Raw genomic sequence first — 16,411 nt, forward strand, 5'->3', positions numbered from 1 at the left:
AGAATGTGAGTTTTGACTAATTCTCTTTATTATCTCTCGATTATTTGAGTAATTGGCGTTCGCCACATTGCTCGAATTTTCGTCATTCAATTAAAACCCTAAAATTCCATAAAATTAAAGTCACTTTTCCAAATTAACTATAAATTCTAAAAGCTTTATTTTAATAATTAATCCTTGAATGAAAAGGAGAATAGTAAGCGTTCACTTCACTATCTCTCGATTATTCGAATGAGTGGTGTCGCACCTCGAAAAATGAGAACACGACTAAGCGAAGCGCAATCGCACGCTCGCAATGATGGACTGAATAGAGTCTCCACCGAACTTTATTTATTCCTAAAAAGGAAAGGGGAAATATCGATAAAACCCAAGAAAGAACGACAATAATTATGGTCGTCGCAACCAAATCAGGATTCGGGAGTCGATTACGCAAGGGGAAGGTATTAGCACCCCTCACGTCCGTTGTACTCAACGGGAACCATTAGGTTAATTGTGCGTGTTAGTGTCAGCTTGAAATGTTAGGTTTCTCAAGATATTATGAGGGAAAAAATAATAGGATCAAAGGAAAACATAAGATATTTTTGGTTTTTGAAACGAAGGGGAGTAAACCTAAATTTTTTATTAATGGGTCTGACAAGATTTCGCAATCCTGCTCCTACGTATCTCAATAGAGAACTCAAGGCTTACGTAGTTATGGGTAGAAAATGTTTGTTTGTTGGTCGATTTTAGCGAAATCTATATTGTATTAATCGACGAAGAACATTGTTTTACCCAAAACAGATGAGGAGCGGACGTATACCACACATCGAATGGATTTACAAATCAACATTCGGAAAAACGTCACTTATCTCAGCTCAAAAATTGTGGATGAAGCATTGCTTTGCATCATCTTAAGACAAGATGTCTTTCATTTATGAAAAGGTTTTAAGGATCAATTGCATGACAGTGAAGAAAAGAGTTTGATTGATTGGATGTATTTTTGGGCTTGAAAGACGAGTATTTATGACTTGCAAGCTCTTACAACTTGGGTCTAATACTCGGGACTACGTCAGGACCTTTCATCCAGGTAATCATTTTCTTTCAATTTTATTGAGAAGATGGTTTCAATATTTACAAGTGTTTTTAGAGGAAAGACGAATATTTAAGGCTTACAAGCTCTTACAACTTGGGCCTAATATCCGAGATTACGACTGGAAATTCCATCCAGAGTAATCTTTTTCTTCGGGTTTTATTGAGGAAAAATATTTGAATATTTGAGTGTTTTGAAGAGAAGACGAATACTTATGGCTTGCAAGCTATTACAACTTGGGCATAATATTCGGGATTATGACTGGATATTCCATCCAGGGTAATCTTTTTCTTCAGATTTTATTTAAGAAAATTGTTTGAAGAGATTTTAATTGAGAATGGTTGAAAGTTATGAAGATGATTATCGAAAAATGATTTGAATTTTTTTGAAATTGATTAGAGGTGTTAGTGAAGTGAAGTGAAAATGGTTGATGGTTTGACTTGAGAAAAATGGCTCGACATTGGATCGAGCGCTTATTATTTTTTCCTTTTTTTTTAAATGGTTGATTTTATTTGTTTTTGTTTATTATCTAATTAATTATTTTATTCTAACTAATGGAAAATAAAGCAATAAATATAATTAAACAAATTACAAACAAAAGGTGGGGATACCCTTGACAATTGAGGAATAAAGAAAAATAATAATAATAATAATAATAATAGCGAATAATATTAAAAATGAAAATAAACATAAAACAATAACAAAAATAAGAGAAAGTCAAATATAAACACAAAGATAAAATAAATAAATAAAAATAAAAACTTATTATCCTTTGTTATTTTATCATCATCATTTTTTAAAATTAATTTGTTTTAAAAAAAGAAAAAGATCTAACCCTCAAATAAAATAAATACCAACACAAATATTTTTTGTAAATTTTTTTTAAATCAAAATTAATCTTTCTCTATTTAAAAAAAAAAGAAAAAGAAACTACCATTAAAATAAAAAAATAAATTATTTACTCATCTTTTTGTTTATTAATTTTAAAATTTATCTTTGATAAAAGAAAGAAATAAATATTTTAAATACCTAATTAAATAAAACATCTAAAAAAATTATTAAAAAAAATTATAAAAAAATTTAAAAAAGGGCAAATTTTTTAGTTTTTACACATATTTTTTAAACAAAATATTTTTTAGACATTAGGAGATTTTTTTAAATTTAACTTGCAGTCTTGTTTGCTGAGTCATTTCACACTTTTATTAAAAATCAACATTTGATTTTAGGACATGATCAATTTCACTTTATAAACAATATTATCATATAATTCTCAATTTTTATTATTATTATTTATTTCATTTTTTTATAGCTCCATTCTGGTTGTATTAAGGATTTCATCTTCATTTCATTTCCTTTTGAGAACTTTTTCATTCTTATTTTAATAAGTATTTATATTTTACGACTAGTTTATTCTCTATGTAGTAATCCCTTCATCATATCATAGGTTTTTTTTTTGCATATTAGGATAACCTTCATATTTTATACGATTTCACAAGCCATTAGAAGTAATTTGCAAATGAATTTGGCAGAGAGAACCCAACTTATTCACATAGTCAAATTGGGCCAAAGTAAGAACGTATACCATTGGAAGGAAGAATGCGTTGTTAACTGCGCCTAAAATTACCAATTCACTGCATGAGAAACGCACCAGCAGGGGACACATGGCAATAAGAGACCTTTTACTCCCAGATTAGCGAATTATTACATCCAAAAAAAATGCAGATTACATCTAAGTAAACAAGTCATTACACACATTAATAGGTTGACTAAGTATAATACATCATCATAAATCAAACCAGTTAATACAAGTAATAAGTTAAAGTGAATTCTCATTGAAAATTAGGATTACAATCAGCACTAACTCACTGCCTCAGTAAAAAATAAGAAATAAAATTCATATTTCAGAAAGGACAAAATACACCAAAGAGGATTAGCATCTAGTTGAACGATGGGCCATGGAATGCCTTTGGAAATGGGACTCACTTGCACAAAATCAAGATCCTCTCCAACGGATTCCTTCTCACCAAAATCTCCACCATAATTTTCTCTTTCCACAAATTTCCCTGCGTATATATTCATTAAGATCCCTGGAAAAAAGGGGAGAAGAAGAAAAACTCTCAATAACAAGGCTCGATTCGCCGGAAAACACCAAGCCTCAAAGCTCTTTGAGAGACTGATTAGAGCTTCAAATGGAAGCTCTAACCTACGTTTGAGTTAAACCACATAGGCCCCAAATCACACGCTTGCAGTAGCGATGACGCAAGAAGAAGAAATAGAAATTAAGACAAGGAGGAAGAAAGGCGAGGTGAAACGAGAGAATATACCTTATACACTGCATATCCGGTTGGTTTAAACGTTTTGTCTTTAACTCTTTTGGCATTTGAGTTTGTTTTGATGTGTAGTGATAACTGTTGCTTTACTTTCATTCTTTTCGTTGTTGAATGGTTTGTTTTCATTGCTAAGAATGTGAGTTTTGACTAATTCTCTTTATTATCTCTCGATTATTTGAGTAATTGGCGTTCGCCACATTGCTCGAATTTTCGTCATTCAATTAAAACCCTAAAATTCCATAAAATTAAAGTCACTTTTCCAAATTAACTATAAATTCTAAAAGCTTTATTTTAATAATTAATCCTTGAATGAAAAGGAGAATAGTAAGCGTTCACTTCACTATCTCTCGATTATTCGAATGAGTGGTGTCGCACCTCGAAAAATGAGAACACGACTAAGCGAAGCGCAATCGCACGCTCGCAATGATGGACTGAATAGAGTCTCCACCGAACTTTATTTATTCCTAAAAAGGAAAGGGGAAATATCGATAAAACCCAAGAAAGAACGACAATAATTATGGTCGTCGCAACCAAATCAGGATTCGGGAGTCGATTACGCAAGGGGAAGGTATTAGCACCCCTCACGTCCGTTGTACTCAACGGGAACCATTAGGTTAATTGTGCGTGTTAGTGTCAGCTTGAAATGTTAGGTTTCTCAAGATATTATGAGGGAAAAAATAATAGGATCAAAGGAAAACATAAGATATTTTTGGTTTTTGAAACGAAGGGGAGTAAACCTAAATTTTTTATTAATGGGTCTGACAAGATTTCGCAATCCTGCTCCTACGTATCTCAATAGAGAACTCAAGGCTTACGTAGTTATGGGTAGAAAATGTTTGTTTGTTGGTCGATTTTAGCGAAATCTATATTGTATTAATCGACGAAGAACATTGTTTTACCCAAAACAGATGAGGAGCGGACGTATACCACACATCGAATGGATTTACAAATCAACATTCGGAAAAACGTCACTTATCTCAGCTCAAAAATTGTGGATGAAGCATTGCTTTGCATCATCTTAAGACAAGATGTCTTTCATTTATGAAAAGGTTTTAAGGATCAATTGCATGACAGTGAAGAAAAGAGTTTGATTGATTGGATGTATTTTTGGGCTTGAAAGACGAGTATTTATGACTTGCAAGCTCTTACAACTTGGGTCTAATACTCGGGACTACGTCAGGACCTTTCATCCAGGTAATCATTTTCTTTCAATTTTATTGAGAAGATGGTTTCAATATTTACAAGTGTTTTTAGAGGAAAGACGAATATTTAAGGCTTACAAGCTCTTACAACTTGGGCCTAATATCCGAGATTACGACTGGAAATTCCATCCAGAGTAATCTTTTTCTTCGGGTTTTATTGAGGAAAAATATTTGAATATTTGAGTGTTTTGAAGAGAAGACGAATACTTATGGCTTGCAAGCTATTACAACTTGGGCATAATATTCGGGATTATGACTGGATATTCCATCCAGGGTAATCTTTTTCTTCAGATTTTATTTAAGAAAATTGTTTGAAGAGATTTTAATTGAGAATGGTTGAAAGTTATGAAGATGATTATCGAAAAATGATTTGAATTTTTTTGAAATTGATTAGAGGTGTTAGTGAAGTGAAGTGAAAATGGTTGATGGTTTGACTTGAGAAAAATGGCTCGACATTGGATCGAGCGCTTATTATTTTTTCCTTTTTTTTTAAATGGTTGATTTTATTTGTTTTTGTTTATTATCTAATTAATTATTTTATTCTAACTAATGGAAAATAAAGCAATAAATATAATTAAACAAATTACAAACAAAAGGTGGGGATACCCTTGACAATTGAGGAATAAAGAAAATAATAATAATAATAATAATAATAATAGCGAATAATATTAAAAATGAAAATAAACATAAAACAATAACAAAAATAAGAGAAAGTCAAATATAAACACAAAGATAAAATAAATAAATAAAAATAAAAACTTATTATCCTTTGTTATTTTATCATCATCATTTTTTAAAATTAATTTGTTTTAAAAAAAGAAAAAGATCTAACCCTCAAATAAAATAAATACCAACACAAATATTTTTTGTAAATTTTTTTTAAATCAAAATTAATCTTTCTCTATTTAAAAAAAAAAGAAAAAGAAACTACCATTAAAATAAAAAAATAAATTATTTACTCATCTTTTTGTTTATTAATTTTAAAATTTATCTTTGATAAAAGAAAGAAATAAATATTTTAAATACCTAATTAAATAAAACATCTAAAAAAAATTATTAAAAAAAATTATAAAAAAATTTAAAAAAGGGCAAATTTTTTAGTTTTTACACATATTTTTTAAACAAAATATTTTTTAGACATTAGGAGATTTTTTTAAATTTAACTTGCAGTCTTGTTTGCTGAGTCATTTCACACTTTTATTAAAAATCAACATTTGATTTTAGGACATGATCAATTTCACTTTATAAACAATATTATCATATAATTCTCAATTTTTATTATTATTATTTATTTCATTTTTTTATAGCTCCATTCTGGTTGTATTAAGGATTTCATCTTCATTTCATTTCCTTTTGAGAACTTTTTCATTCTTATTTTAATAAGTATTTATATTTTACGACTAGTTTATTCTCTATGTAGTAATCCCTTCATCATATCATAGGTTTTTTTTTTTGCATATTAGGATAACCTTCATATTTTATACGATTTCACAAGCCATTAGAAGTAATTTGCAAATGAATTTGGCAGAGAGAACCCAACTTATTCACATAGTCAAATTGGGCCAAAGTAAGAACGTATACCATTGGAAGGAAGAATGCGTTGTTAACTGCGCCTAAAATTACCAATTCACTGCATGAGAAACGCACCAGCAGGGGACACATGGCAATAAGAGACCTTTTACTCCCAGATTAGCGAATTATTACATCCAAAAAAAATGCAGATTACATCTAAGTAAACAAGTCATTACACACATTAATAGGTTGACTAAGTATAATACATCATCATAAATCAAACCAGTTAATACAAGTAATAAGTTAAAGTGAATTCTCATTGAAAATTAGGATTACAATCAGCACTAACTCACTGCCTCAGTAAAAAATAAGAAATAAAATTCATATTTCAGAAAGGACAAAATACACCAAAGAGGATTAGCATCTAGTTGAACGATGGGCCATGGAATGCCTTTGGAAATGGGACTCACTTGCACAAAATCAAGATCCTCTCCAACGGATTCCTTCTCACCAAAATCTCCACCATATTTTTCTCTTTCCACAAATTTCCCTGCGTATATATTCATTAAGATCCCTGGAAAAAGGGGAGAAGAAGAAAAACTCTCAATAACAAGGCTCGATTCGCCGGAAAACACCAAGCCTCAAAGCTCTTTGAGAGACTGATTAGAGCTTCAAATGGAAGCTCTAACCTACGTTTGAGTTAAACCACATAGGCCCCAAATCACACGCTTGCAGTAGCGATGACGCAAGACGAAGAAATAGAAATTAAGACAAGGAGGAAGAAAGGCGAGGTGAAACGAGAGAATATACCTTATACACTGCATATCCGGTTGGTTTAAACGTTTTGTCTTTAACTCTTTTGGCATTTGAGTTTGTTTTGATGTGTAGTGATAACTGTTGCTTTACTTTCATTCTTTTCGTTGTTGAATGGTTTGTTTTCATTGCTAAGAATGTGAGTTTTGACTAATTCTCTTTATTATCTCTCGATTATTTGAGTAATTGGCGTTCGCCACATTGCTCGAATTTTCGTCATTCAATTAAAACCCTAAAATTCCATAAAATTAAAGTCACTTTTCCAAATTAACTATAAATTCTAAAAGCTTTATTTTAATAATTAATCCTTGAATGAAAAGGAGAATAGTAAGCTTCACTTCACTATCTCTCGATTATTCGAATGAGTGGTGTCGCACCTCGAAAAATGAGAACACGACTAAGCGAAGCGCAATCGCACGCTCGCAATGATGGACTGAATAGAGTCTCCACCGAACTTTATTTATTCCTAAAAAGGAAAGGGGAAATATCGATAAAACCCAAGAAAGAACGACAATAATTATGGTCGTCGCAACCAAATCAGGATTCGGGAGTCGATTACGCAAGGGGAAGGTATTAGCACCCCTCACGTCCGTTGTACTCAACGGGAACCATTAGGTTAATTGTGCGCGTTAGTGTCAGCTTGAAATGTTAGGTTTCTCAAGATATTATGAGGGAAAAAATAATAGGATCAAAGGAAAACATAAGATATTTTTGGTTTTTGAAACGAAGGGGAGTAAACCTAAATTTTTTATTAATGGGTCTGACAAGATTTCGCAATCCTGCTCCTACGTATCTCAATAGAGAACTCAAGGCTTACGTAGTTATGGGTAGAAAATGTTTGTTTGTTGGTCGATTTTAGCGAAATCTATATTGTATTAATCGACGAAGAACATTGTTTTACCCAAAACAGATGAGGAGCGGACGTATACCACACATCGAATGGATTTACAAATCAACATTCGGAAAAACGTCACTTATCTCAGCTCAAAAATTGTGGATGAAGCATTGCTTTGCATCATCTTAAGACAAGATGTCTTTCATTTATGAAAAGGTTTTAAGGATCAATTGCATGACAGTGAAGAAAAGAGTTTGATTGATTGGATGTATTTTTGGGCTTGAAAGACGAGTATTTATGACTTGCAAGCTCTTACAACTTGGGTCTAATACTCGGGACTACGTCAGGACCTTTCATCTAGGTAATCATTTTCTTTCAATTTTATTGAGAAGATGGTTTCAATATTTACAAGTGTTTTTAGAGGAAAGACGAATATTTAAGGCTTACAAGCTCTTACAACTTGGGCCTAATATCCGAGATTACGACTGGAAATTCCATCCAGAGTAATCTTTTTCTTCGGGTTTTATTGAGGAAAAATATTTGAATATTTGAGTGTTTTGAAGAGAAGACGAATACTTATGGCTTGCAAGCTATTACAACTTGGGCATAATATTCGGGATTATGACTGGATATTCCATCCAGGGTAATCTTTTTCTTCAGATTTTATTTAAGAAAATTGTTTGAAGAGATTTTAATTGAGAATGGTTGAAAGTTATGAAGATGATTATCGAAAAATGATTTGAATTTTTTTGAAATTGATTAGAGGTGTTAGTGAAGTGAAGTGAAAATGGTTGATGGTTTGACTTGAGAAAAATGGCTCGACATTGGATCGAGCGCTTATTATTATTTTTATTTTTTTTTAAATGGTTGATTTTATTTGTTTTTGTTTATTATCTAATTAATTATTTTATTCTAACTAATGGAAAATAAAGCAATAAATATAATTAAACAAATTACAAACAAAAGGTGGGGATACCCTTGACAATTGAGGAATAAAGAAAATAATAATAATAATAATAATAATAATAATAATAATAGCGAATAATATTAAAAATAAAAATAAACATAAAACAATAACAAAAATAAGAGAAAGTCAAATATAAACACAAAGATAAAATAAATAAATAAAAATAAAAACTTATTATCCTTTGTTATTTTATCATCATCATTTTTTAAAATTAATTTGTTTTAAAAAAAGAAAAAGATCTAACCCTCAAATAAAATAAATACCAACACAAATATTTTTTGTAAATTTTTTTTAAATCAAAATTAATCTTTCTCTATTTAAAAAAAAGAAAAAGAAAGTACCATTAAAATAAAAAAATAAATTATTTACTCATCTTTTTGTTTATTAATTTTAAAATTTATCTTTGATAAAAGAAAGAAATAAATATTTTAAATACCTAATTAAATAAAACATCTAAAAAAAATTATTAAAAAAAATTATAAAAAAATTTAAAAAAGGGCAAATTTTTTAGTTTTTACACATATTTTTTAAACAAAATATTTTTTAGACATTAGGAGATTTTTTTTAATTTAACTTGCAGTCTTGTTTGCTGAGTCATTTCACACTTTTATTAAAAATCAACATTTGATTTTAGGACATCATCAATTTCACTTTATAAACAATATTATCATATAATTCTCAATTTTTATTATTATTATTTATTTCATTTTTTTATAGCTCCATTCTGGTGTTATTAAGGATTTCATCTTCATTTCATTTCCTTTTGAGAACTTTTTCATTCTTATTTTAATAAGTATTTATATTTTACGACTAGTTTATTCTCTATGTAGTAATCCCTTCATCATATCATAGGTTTTTTTTTTGCATATTAGGATAACCTTCATATTTTGTACGATTTCACAAGCCATTAGAAGTAATTTGCAAATGAATTTGGCAGAGAGAACCCAACTTATTCACATAGTCAAATTGGGCCAAAGTAAGAACGTATACCATTGGAAGGAAGAATGCGTTGTTAACTGCGCCTAAAATTACCAATTCACTGCATGAGAAACGCACCAGCAGGGGACACATGGCAATAAGAGACCTTTTACTCCCAGATTAGCGAATTATTACATCCAAAAAAATGCAGATTACATCTAAGTAAACAAGTCATTACACACATTAATAGGTTGACTAAGTATAATACATCATCATAAATCAAACCAGTTAATACAAGTAATAAGTTAAAGTGAATTCTCATTGAAAATTAGGATTACAATCAGCACTAACTCACTGCCTCAGTAAAAAATAAGAAATAAAATTCATATTTCAGAAAGGACAAAATACACCAAAGAGGATTAGCATCTAGTTGAACGATGGGCCATGGAATGCCTTTGGAAATGGGACTCACTTGCACAAAATCAGGATCCTCTCCAACGGATTCCTTCTCACCAAAATCTCCACCATATTTTTCTCTTTCCATAAATTTCCCTGCGTATATATTCATTAAGATCCCTGGAAAAAAGGGGAGAAGAAGAAAAACTCTCAATAACAAGGCTCGATTCGCCGGAAAACACCAAGCCTTAAAGCTCTTTGAGAGACTGATTAGAGCTTCAAATGGAAGCTCTAACCTACGTTTGAGTTAAACCACATAGGCCCCAAATCACACGCTTGCAGTAGCGATGACGCAAGCGGAAGAAATAGAAATTAAGACAAGGAGGAAGAAAGGCGAGGTGAAACGAGAGAATATACCTTATACACTGCATATCCGGTTGGTTTAAACGTTTTGTCTTTAACTCTTTTGGCATTTGAGTTTGTTTTGATGTGTAGTGATAACTGTTGCTTTACTTTCATTCTTTTCGTTGTTGAATGGTTTGTTTTCATTGCTAAGAATGTGAGTTTTGACTAATTCTCTTTATTATCTCTCGATTATTTGAGTAATTGGCGTTCGCCACATTGCTCGAATTTTCGTCATTCAATTAAAACCCTAAAATTCCATAAAATTAAAGTCACTTTTCCAAATTAACTATAAATTCTAAAAGCTTTATTTTAATAATTAATCCTTGAATGAAAAGGAGAATAGTAAGCGTTCACTTCACTATCTCTCGATTATTCGAATGAGTGGTGTCGCACCTCGAAAAATGAGAACACGACTAAGCGAAGCGCAATCGCACGCTCGCAATGATGGACTGAATAGAGTCTCCACCGAACTTTATTTATTCCTAAAAAGGAAAGGGGAAATATCGATAAAACCCAAGAAAGAACGACAATAATTATGGTCGTCGCAACCAAATCAGGATTCGGGAGTCGATTACGCAAGGGGAAGGTATTAGCACCCCTCACGTCCGTTGTACTCAACGGGAACCATTAGGTTAATTGTGCGCGTTAGTGTCAGCTTGAAATGTTAGGCTTCTCAAGATATTATGAGGGAAAAAATAATAGGATCAAAGGAAAACATAAGATATTTTTGGTTTTTGAAACGAAGGGGAGTAAACCTAAATTTTTTATTAATGGGTCTGACAAGATTTCGCAATCCTGCTCCTATGTATCTCAATAGAGAACTCAAGGCTTACGTAGTTATGGGTAGAAAATGTTTGTTTGTTGGTCGATTTTAGCGAAATCTATATTGTATTAATCGACGAAGAACATTGTTTTACCCAAAACAGATGAGGAGCGGACGTATACCACACATCGAATGGATTTACAAATCAACATTAGGAAAAACGTCACTTATCTCAGCTCAAAAATTGTGGATGAAGCATTGCTTTGCATCATCTTAAGACAAGATGTCTTTCATTTATGAAAAGGTTTTAAGGATCAATTGCATGACAGTGAAGAAAAGAGTTTGATTGATTGGATGTATTTTTGGGCTTGAAAGACGAGTATTTATGACTTGCAAGCTCTTACAACTTGGGTCTAATACTCGGGACTACGTCAGGACCTTTCATCTAGGTAATCATTTTCTTTCAATTTTATTGAGAAGATGGTTTCAATATTTACAAGTGTTTTTAGAGGAAAGACGAATATTTAAGGCTTACAAGCTCTTACGACTTGGGCCTAATATCCGAGATTACGACTGGAAATTCCATCCAGAGTAATCTTTTTCTTCGGGTTTTATTGAGGAAAAATATTTGAATATTTGAGTGTTTTGAAGAGAAGACGAATACAAGGCTTGCAAGCTATTACAACTTGGGCATAATATTCGGGATTATTACTGGATATTCCATCCAGGGTAATCTTTTTCTTCAGATTTTATTTAAGAAAATTGTTTGAAGAGATTTTAATTGAGAATGGTTGAAAGTTATGAAGATGATTATCGAAAAATGATTTGAATTTTTTTGAAATTGATTAGAGGTGTTAGTGAAGTGAAGTGAAAATGGTTGATGGTTTGACTTGAGAAAAATGGCTCGACATTGGATCGAGCGCTTATTATTTTTTCCTTTTTTTTTAAATGGTTGATTTTATTTGTTTTTGTTTATTATCTAATTAATTATTTTATTCTAACTAATGGAAAATAAAGCAATAAATATAATTAAACAAATTACAAACAAAAGGTGGGGATACCTTTGACAATTGAGGAATAAAGAAAATAATAATAATAATAATAGCGAATAATATTAAAACTGAAAATAAACATAAAACAATAACAAAAATAAGAGAAAGTCAAATATAAACACAAAGATAAAATAAATAAATAAAAATAAAAACTTATTCTCCTTTGTTATTTTATCATCATCATTTTTTAAAATTAATCTGTTTTAAAAAAAGGAAAAGATCTAACACTCAAATAAAATAAATACCAACACAAATATTTTTTGTAATTTTTTTTTTTAAAATCAAAATTAATCTTTCTCTATTTAAAAAAGAAAGAAAAATAAACTACCATTAAAATAAAAAAATAAATTATTTACTCATTTTTTTGTTTATTAATTTTAAAATTTATCTTTGATAAAAGAAAGAAATAAATATTTTAAATACCTAATTAAATAAAACATCTAAAAAAATTGTCAAAAAAATAAATTAAAAAAGGGCAAATTTTTTAGTTTTTGCACATCTTTTTTAAACAAAATATTTTTTTAGACATTAGGAGATTTTTTAAATTTTAATAAAAGAAGTTATAAATTTAAGCACACATTACATAATTGTAAATATGAAGATAAATATTAAATAATGAAAAAAACAACTTCCTTCCTTTTTAAAGCTTAATAAAAACTTAAAATTAAATCCAAAAAATGGCAAAAACCAAAATAAACAAAGAAAACAAATATAACCCGATTTGTTTCCTTTCTTCCTATTTATTATTTACTATTTTCTAAACACAATTAAAATAAATTAATGATCACAATATCTACACTTATTACTATTTATCAAGAAAAAAATTTGACTTTTATTTATTTATAATTTTTTGATAAAATAAATCTAGGCACTCACTTAAATAAATAAACTTAAATGTGAATATAACAAAATTAAATAGAAAAATCTCTCTCTTTACATATTACTATTTTTTTGTAATAAAAACTTAATTTTTTTTTTAACTTTTCTATTTTAAGAAAATTATTATATTTTTTATTTTGTAAACATTAGGAGATTATATTATTATTTTATTATCTTATCATTTCCCCCTTTTTTTTAAGAAAAAAAAACTGAGTTCCTGTTTTATTTATTATCTTTCTTTCTTTTCTTTTTTTTTAAAAAAGGTTACTATTTTTCTCAATAAAAACTAAAATAAATAAACAATCAAAGAACAAAACAAAGTAAAGTAAAAAAAAATGATGAGCTTAAGAGAGGGGGTGCTAAGCAGAATTAATGTTAGGCTTATCTGGTCAAAGCCCAACCGAACTAAATGGGGAAACCCTAATTTTGCTTGCTAAGAGGGAAAAGGAAGAGACAAAGGGTGGTTGTGTCTCATTGGTAAGATTCAATTTTAAAAAAAAAAAAGTCATTCAACCCAAGACGTGTGGCATGTATGTCATTACTATTATTATTTAAAAGAAAACTAAAAAAATTAAGTCATTATTAATATTAATTAAAAGAATCTAATATTATTAATATAAAAAACAAGCAAAGAGAGAGGAATCGATCATCTTCTCTCTTTTTCCATAGTTCCTTCACCTTCCTCTTTCTTCTCTGTTCACATCACAAACCTTAAAAGAAAAATATTCTTAGCATACCAAAACTGAAATCTAACCTCAAACCTCACACAAACAAGATCATACAACCTAGAAAAACAAAAATCTGAAATCGAGAACACCAACAACAGACATTCAAGATCAAACAAGAAAGCCCTTAAATTGGCACCGTTTTTCCTTTTGAAGCCCAAACCCGTGAATCTCTCAATAAATAAATGGAAAGAGATTTTTGACTTTTCAACAAGCAAATCAGAGAATAAAAAAAGAGGAAGAGATGAAGGTTACCCCAAAATGATGAAGACAACTCCGACGGGATGACCACGGTATATTTCTCTTTCTGTTTGGTTTTTTACCTCCCTTCACCTTAAAATTCTTTCCCTTTAATATGCGGTTTCTGTCAAGAATGATGATGAATCGGTTCCTTTGGAAGTGAGGTAGATCGTTTTTTGTGTGTGCATTTCTTTTCTGATGCAGGCTCGGTGTATTTTTCTTTATGATTTTCAAGTGTTTAAAATCCGTGTTTTTGTTGTTCAATAGATTAGTATTCTTTTCCCTTCAGTGTGTATATGTTGATGGTTAGGGTTTGTTCTGATTACTTGGCTTAAAGCATGGTTTTTTTGTGATTTTCCAGCCCCCTGTGTTGTCTCTGTATTGTTGATTTTATATTGAAGAAACTTTGAATATGGATAGTTGTAGGTTGATGAATACGGAATGGATGCAGAGGTATAAAAGTGGTCTGCCCTATGTGTTGCTGTATTGCTGTGTTTTTTCTGCACCTTTGAACTTATTTTGTTGTGACCAAAATTTGCAGTACTTTCCACGTCCTTCTCTTTGCAAGTTTCTTGGCTATGCTTTAATTGCAATAAGCTTGTCCTACTTTTTTCTCTTTTGAATTTTGGTTGATTCTTCACATTGTTTTGGGTATCAAATGTAACCAAAATTTCTCTTGTTTTGTTAGGTTTTATCAAGACCTTAAGTTGAACTTTTGATGATGTTTGGCCAATGTGAATTGAAAAATGAAGAAAAGAGGCTAGAAGACTTGATTATGATGGTGATTTTTGACAAGTTTGGAAGCACGCAAAAGAACCAAAGGCATACTTGAATTAGTTGAAGATTAACTTAGAAAAATAGGGCTTGAGATGTTTGGCTTTCAAATTATGTAACAAGAGCAAAAAGTGTGTAACCATTCTAATATACTATAAGTTCTTAATGCAATGTTAATGATAAAAAAAATCAATTTGAATTTCAAATGCATGCTAATGTATTAAATTAATAATCTAGAATTCTAACAAAAACTCTTGATGAGATCCAGTTTAATATCAATGAAGGTGGGTGTGTATCATTTGAAACCAATTTGGTCCTTGAATCACAACATTAGGAATTTGAGACCAAATGAAAATCAAGGCCAAAAAAATGGAAATGTGCCATTGAAATCAACTTGAATCATATGAGTGATAAGAAAATATGGCAACACAAAGATGCATTCAAAAATCAAAATGACAGTAAAATGTCAACTTGTAAACTTTTTATGAATTTTTTTCAAAGGCAACAATATGATTCAACCTACGAATATTTTACACTCGTTTTTTTAAATCTACATTCCAAATCGAAGTCAAACATTATTCAATAAATAAGACTTATTTGTTAAAATGGAATTGTGATGACAATGATCATAGATGGTAAATTCAAATGGCATGAGATCTACAATTATTCTAAATTGAATGAAATGGCATATGAATGGAGTATGTATGCATGATAAGAATGTACGCACTGGTCTTAACAAAGCAGCACAAGCAAAGTTAACTACTTCTTGATTAATGAATTCTAACCTATGCATGGAAATGAGATCTTAACCAGATTAAATGATCATGAGACATATTACAGCTGAAACACTTAATAAATTTATGTCAATGAGTGGATGCAAATTGATAAATACAGATGCTTGAAATGTAAATGAATGCCTTAATGCGGGGAAAATTTTAGGGTATGACAAGTGGCGTTCGTCACATTGCTCGAATCTTCGTCATTCAATTAAAATCCCTAAAAGACTTACAAATAATCTTCTTAAATTAATATAATACTTAAAAATATATTTCTTTTATAAATATGGAATGGAAAGGATATAGTAAGTGTTCGCTTCACTATTCCTCAAGTGCTCGAACGATTGGCGCGCACCATATTACTCGAACTCTTGTCACCCAATTAAAGCTTCAACTACAATGTTCGAATCATTTCTCTTAAATTAATACAAATTCTAAACCCTTTTAATTCTAAACCTCGGATAATAAAAGGATGGGAGGCGTTCGCATCATCATCTCTCGAATAATTGAATGATTGGCGCTCTCCATATTGTTCAAATTATCGATTTCCGATAAAAGCCATAATCTTACAATCTTAAATGGTTTTTTCCAAACCAATTATAATACCTAAAAGAACATTTCTTTTATAAATTAAATATCAGATGATAAAAGAATGGGAGGCGTCCGCCTCACCATTTATCGAATAATCGAATGATTGACGCTCGTCATATTGCTCATATTATCGACTTCCGATTAAAGCATTTTAAATAAACATTGGA

General features: G+C 30.2%; 1 long non-coding RNA gene across 1 annotated transcript; it reads left to right on the forward strand.

Annotated features, from left to right (window-relative positions):
• Positions 1 to 13,749: 13,749 nt before the first annotated feature.
• LOC127085077 (uncharacterized) lies at positions 13,750 to 15,076 on the forward strand. The gene is made up of 2 exons (XR_007788917.1): positions 13,750 to 14,156; positions 14,792 to 15,076. It is a non-coding gene; the product is annotated as an uncharacterized LOC127085077 (long non-coding RNA).
• Positions 15,077 to 16,411: the final 1,335 nt, after the last annotated feature.

This window comes from Lathyrus oleraceus, chromosome 5 (assembly GCF_024323335.1).
Source record: "Lathyrus oleraceus cultivar Zhongwan6 chromosome 5, CAAS_Psat_ZW6_1.0, whole genome shotgun sequence".
In the NCBI taxonomy this organism is placed as follows: domain Eukaryota; kingdom Viridiplantae; phylum Streptophyta; class Magnoliopsida; order Fabales; family Fabaceae; genus Lathyrus; species Lathyrus oleraceus.